Below are 6,101 nucleotides of genomic sequence, written 5' to 3' on the forward strand. Positions count from 1 at the left end.
TAGGTTTTTCTAAAAGTATCCTGTTCACCATTTCTTACAGCAAAACCATATTCCATCACGATCATTGACCACAACTTGTTCAGCCATTCCCTAGATGATGGGCAGCCTCTCAATTTCCAATTCTTTGGCACCACAAAAAAAGCTGTTATAAATATTTTTGTACATAAGGTTCCTTTTTTAAAAAAAAAAATCTCTTTGGCATACAGACGTAGTCATAGTATAGTCCTTTGAGAATAATTCCAAATCGCTCTCCAGAATGGTTGGATCAGTTCTCAACTCCATCAGTAGTGCATTAGTATCCCAATTTTTCCATATCCCCTCCAACATTTGGATTTTACTTTTCTGTCATATTAGCCAATATGATAGATGTGAGCTGGTACCTCAGAGTTATTTTAATTTGCATTTCTCTAATGAAGATTTAGAGCATTTTTATGTGACTATACATAGCTTTAATTTCTTCATTTGAAAACTGCCTGTTTGTATCCTTTGACAATTTATCAGAGAATGACTTGTGTTAGAAACATGCTTAACACTGAAAAGTATCAAGGAAAATTTATTAAAGTAGAGTTCAGAGGAATTGAAGGCCTTAGCCAAGGTGAATTCCACCCTTCTTCAAAAAGGGGAAGAGAGAGAGTGAGTTAGCAAGGGCAAGGGCATTTTTATAATGTTCGTGTAGGACAGATCCTCCCATCAGAGGACAGATTGGTCCATTCTCTTTCAGGTCACAATCTTTTGACACGCCCACGGTATGTCATTAAGCAAGTGCAGTTGGATTGTTAGGTGGCCCTTACAGTGACCTCAGCTGGTTTAAGCTGTCTTCTTCTAATTCTGTTTTCTTCTTGGGTTTTTCTGAAAACCCTTAATCATTTTCTGATTGGTCAGGACCACTTGCAGTTTTTATTCAGTAACCTTAGGGGCAACGACCTTTGTGAATACTTAAACACTGCTCTCTTATGAGTTTCTGACCTTCTTTACCTGACTCTGCTAGGTCCCAACTCTGATTAACTAAGACCACTGAGAGTTTTGACCCTGTGGAAACAGAACTCCTTCCTCTATTTTCCACATTTGTATTCTCATAAATTTGGCTCAATTCTCTCTCTTTTTTTTTTTTTTTAAATGAGGCCATTATCAGCGAAACTTGCTATAAATTTTGGTTCAGTTATGATTACCATGTATTCCCCTCCATTCAATTTTTCCTGTTTCTCTCTCTCTCTCTCTCTCTCTCTTTCTCTCTCTCTGTCTCTCTCTCTCCTTTCACCCTGTCCCTCCTCAAAAGTACTTTGCTTCTGACCACTGTCTCTCCCAATCTGTCCTCACTTCCATCAGCTGCCTTCCCCATTTTCTCATCCCCTTCCCCTTCTACTTCTCTGTAGGATAAGATAGATTTCTATACCATTCTGAGTATGTTGTTATTTCCTCTTTGAGCCAGTTTTGATGAGTATGGATCAAGTATTATTTGTCACCCTCCTGTAAAAGCAAGCATCCCGACATACACAGGAGGGACTGCTATCACAGGTTCTTTGATCTGCTTTTCTAACAGGAAAGCAACTTTTGAAGGGTCAACAATCACTTTAATCAAGCACATGTATCATTCACTTAGTTCAGGGGGAAAAGTCAGCACCCTAAACTTCAGAGAAAATACAGAGAAATCAGAATCAACATATGTGCTTCCAACTGTCTGACCTAAGAAATACATACATCATATATCAACAGACAGATCCAACTGTCTGACCATTACATACGTACATAGTTACCAGAGAGGGAAGCACCAACATCTGGGTTTTCAAAGTTGGGGGGCTGCTTAGCAGCTTCCCAGAGTCTCATCTGGCACACAAAGCTTCTTCCAAAAACTAAGCCCCAAAGTAAAACCTCACCTTCAGAGTATTTATATATTTTTTAGAGCCAGAGGACATCACAACCCTTGAGAACCAGTGCCTCATTAGAAACTTAACAAAAGGTGTGGGTCTTTTTCCAAATCTTCCCTAATCAAACTCCCCTTAATGGGCAGGTCCATTAATGGGTGGGGAAGATCTTTAATCACATTAAAATAATTAATAATATAAATAAATACACTGTTTCTAGTTAATTAATAATACAAATAAATACATTGTTTCTAGTTAAAGAAACTCTTCTTTCTGTACTTTACTCCTAGAAAAGACTCTGGTTGATAAAGACAAGATTCAATCAGAGGCACTTGATTATACTAACACAAAAACAGCAAAAGATCCTACTTTGCTTGCTTTCACACCTCCCCACCATGTTCCCCTCTACTGTAAAAGCTCTTTCCCATCTCTTTTATGTGAGAGATTCTACCTCTTTCTACTTCTTCCTTCCCTCTTCTCCCAGAGCATCTCTTGTTCTCACCTGTTTATTTTTTTAGATATCATTCCATCATAATTATCCCTCTTTCTCACTCCTTAATTAATTTTTTTATATATCATTCCATTATCATTAACTCATACCTATGCCCTCTGTCTATGTACACTCCCTCCAATTACCCTACTAATGATATAGTTCTTGGGAGTTACAAGTATCATCTTCCCATGCAGGAATATAAACAGTTAAAACTTATTGAATTCCTTATGATTTTTCTTTTCTGTTTACCTTTTTTTATGCTTCACTTGAGTATTGTATTTGAAAGTCAAATTTACCATTCAGTCCTCTATCTTATTGAACGTCTATTTTTTCCCCTGAAGGATTACACTCAGTTTTGGTGGGTAGGTGATTCTTGGTTGTAAATTAGCTCCTTTGCCTTCTAGAATATCACATTCTAAGCCCTATAATCCTTGAACGTAGATGCTGCTAAAACTTATGTTATCCTGACTATGCCTTCATGATGTTTGAACTGTTGCTTTTTGGCTGCTTCTGGTATTTTCTTCCTTGACCTAGGAGCTCTGGAATTTGCCTATGATATTCCTGGGAGTTTTCATTTTGAGATCTCTTTCAGGAGTTGATCAGTGGATTCTTTCTATTTCTATTTGACCCTTTGGTTCTAGGATATTAGGGCAGTTTTCCTTGATAATTTCTTGAAAAATGATGTCTTTTTTAGATGATAGCTTTCAGGTCTCCAGTAATTCTTAAATTATTTCCCTGCAGTCTATTTTCTAGATCAGTTGTTTTTCCAATGAAATAGTTTACATTTTCTCCTTTTTTTCATTCTTTTTATTTCATTATTTTGTGATATCTTATGGAGTCATAAATACTCACTTGCTCAATTCTAATGTTTAAGGAATATTTTCTCCAGTGAGTTTTCACACCTTCTATTCCATTTGGTCAATTCTACTTTTTAAGGATCTCTTTTTGGAGAATTTTTATACAACTTTTTCCATCTGACAATTTCTGATTTTTAAAGGGTTCTTCTCTTCAGAAGATTTTTGTGCCTCTTTTACTATTTGACTTATTCTGGGTTTTTTTTTAAAGATGTTATTTTCTCCAGTAATTTTTATGCCTCCTTTACCAAGCTGTTGGTGCTTTTATTTCATGATTTCCTTGCATCACTTTCATTTCTTTTCCCAATTGTCCTTTCCCTCTCTGATTTTTAAAATCCCTCTTTAGCTCGTCCAGAATTTTTCTCTTTTTGGTCTGAGGACAATTCACATTTTTCTCTGAGGTTTTGGATGTAGCTGTTTTGACTTTGTTGTCTTATTCTGAGTTTGTGTTTTGATCTTCCCTGTCACCATAACTTTCTTTATTCAGGTTTTCGTTGTTGTTGTTATTTGCTCATTTTTCTAGCCTATTTCTTGACTTTATTTTAAAGTTGGGGTGGAAGAGGCACTGTCTTAAGCTTCAAGTCTTTTATGTTGCTGGTTTCAGAGCTAATCCTGAGGATCTGTAAGTTTTCAGTTCTTCCAAGGTAGTATGCTCTAAAAAGAGGTGTGGTTACTGCTCTCCTGACCTGTGCCCTGGCCTATGAGTGACTACAAGCATTCTTTCCCACCCTGCAAGAGCAACCAGGGTCCCTACTCCCCTGTAGTCACAGGCTGTAGTATGTTAGTGCTCCTCTTTACCCTGAGCCTGCAATCAGGAACTCTGTATAGGTAATACAATAGAATCCTCTATCCAGTGCCAGCACAGGGACCACTATAATCCCTTCTGATCACTTATCCAGCCCCATTATTGTCTGTGAACTGGGAGCTCCAGAAACCACCACCGTACTCCACTCTCACATCAGTGAAACAGACCTTTCCTGCCAACTTCCTAAGTTGTCCATGTCTAGAAAATTTTCACCCTGTCCTTTTGTTGGTTCTGTCCCTCCAGAATTCATTTTGAGTCACTATTTTAATGTTGTTTGGTGGAGAACTTGGGAGAGCTCAGGTGAATCCCGGCCTTTATTCCATCATCTTGGTCCTATCCCCTTCATCTGCTCAACATTTTTTTAAAATTAGAGAGAAAATTGCTCCTGGATATCTTGATAATTTTTTTTTAACTTTTTAAAATTTAATACTAATTAATGATTTTGGTCTATAGTTTCATTTCTTTGCTTCTCTGGTTTAGGCATTAGGATTATATTTGCCCCATAAATGTTTAGTATTGTTTGCTTTCTTGATTTTAAAAACTAATTTGAATGGGGTAGGTATTAATTATGCAAACATTTGGTAGTATTTATTTATACAAAGTCTGGAACAAGGATTTCCCCCCTACTTCAAATTCCTTGTTTGAAACAGGATTGTTCGAGAGCTTTATTTGGGGTCTTGTTAATTTGGGCATTTAAATTTTTTGCAGATAATTCTCTGTTTCATTTAAATTTTCAGTTTTGCAGGCATTTAATTGTATATAGTAGACTATATACAAAGATAATTCTTCTGATCTCTTCTCTGTTGTGATTTCACCTTGTTTGTTTAAAAAACTGTTTTGATATTTTGAGTTCTGGAGATAGTCTCTATCCTAGGCAGAAGTGGGTCATGTCAGGTGGAAACTATGGGGACTAGGAATTTGTTTGGTGTCCTGTAAAATAATCTGTGCTTTTGGTCATCTTCCCTGAAGAGTGGAAAGAAGAATGAACACTAATGTATAGACCTTATGGAAACTCTTTAGTGGCTTGACATGATGGAAACTTTTCCAGCCTCCACTGAGGAATTTATCTTATCTGAAGCCTAGGACTCAGAAAATTAAGAGATTATCTACTAAGCAAGCACCAGCCTGGCACAGAGATTGGAGTAATAAATCCCAGTTTAGCCTCAGGAACACCTCTGGAGTTGTGGGTCAAGGATATTATTCTATATTCATTCATTTATTTTTATTGTAAAATAGTAAGTTTCATTCATGTCTTTTGATTGGAATTCAAGGTCATTTCCAGATATAGTATACTCCTAACTCCATCCAATAAAAAAAGAAAAATGTGACAAAGAATAATAGTTAAGGAAAACCAACTGATAGACTATCAGTTGACATATGTACCATTCTTCATTCAGAATCCCATACCTCTCTAATGAAAAAGGAGAAATGTCTTTCTTTCTCTTTCTGGAGGGCAAGGTTGGCTACAAATAATGATGATGATAAAATAACTAATAGTGCTAAGTATTAATACCAATGACATAAATAATCAATAAATATTAACATTGATGGATATGTTATGAAAATAAAATGCCAACAGTTAACATTAATTAATAATAGTAATAAGGTATTGCTATACTATAAGTGCTAGTATCACATTTCTACAATACTTACTATGTGCTAAATGCTTTAAAAAATCTCATTTGATTTTCATAACAAACCCTGAGAAGTAGAGGAGGAAAAGGGAATGTGTATTTATATAGCACCTACTATATGCCAGGAATTGTGCTAAAGGCTTGACAAATGTAATTTCATTTGATTCTCACAACCCTTCAAGGTAGGTGGTATTGTTATTTCCCCATTTTACAGTTTAGAAAACTGAGGCAAACAAATGAAACTATTTCCCTAAGGTGAAACAGCTAAGAAGTATCTGAAGCTGGATCCTGAATTTTGTCTTTCTGACTCCAAGACCAGAGCTCTACCCACTGTACCACATAGCTACCTCTTTGTAACTACTCAATGTTTGGCTTCTTTTAATGTCCTTTTTTTCAACTTCCATTCATTCATTTATTCAGCACTGCTAAATGGTGTCTATAGGTGTGCCATGT

The sequence above is a fragment of the Notamacropus eugenii genome, chromosome 2 (assembly GCF_028372415.1).
Source record: "Notamacropus eugenii isolate mMacEug1 chromosome 2, mMacEug1.pri_v2, whole genome shotgun sequence".
NCBI lineage: Eukaryota > Metazoa > Chordata > Mammalia > Diprotodontia > Macropodidae > Notamacropus > Notamacropus eugenii.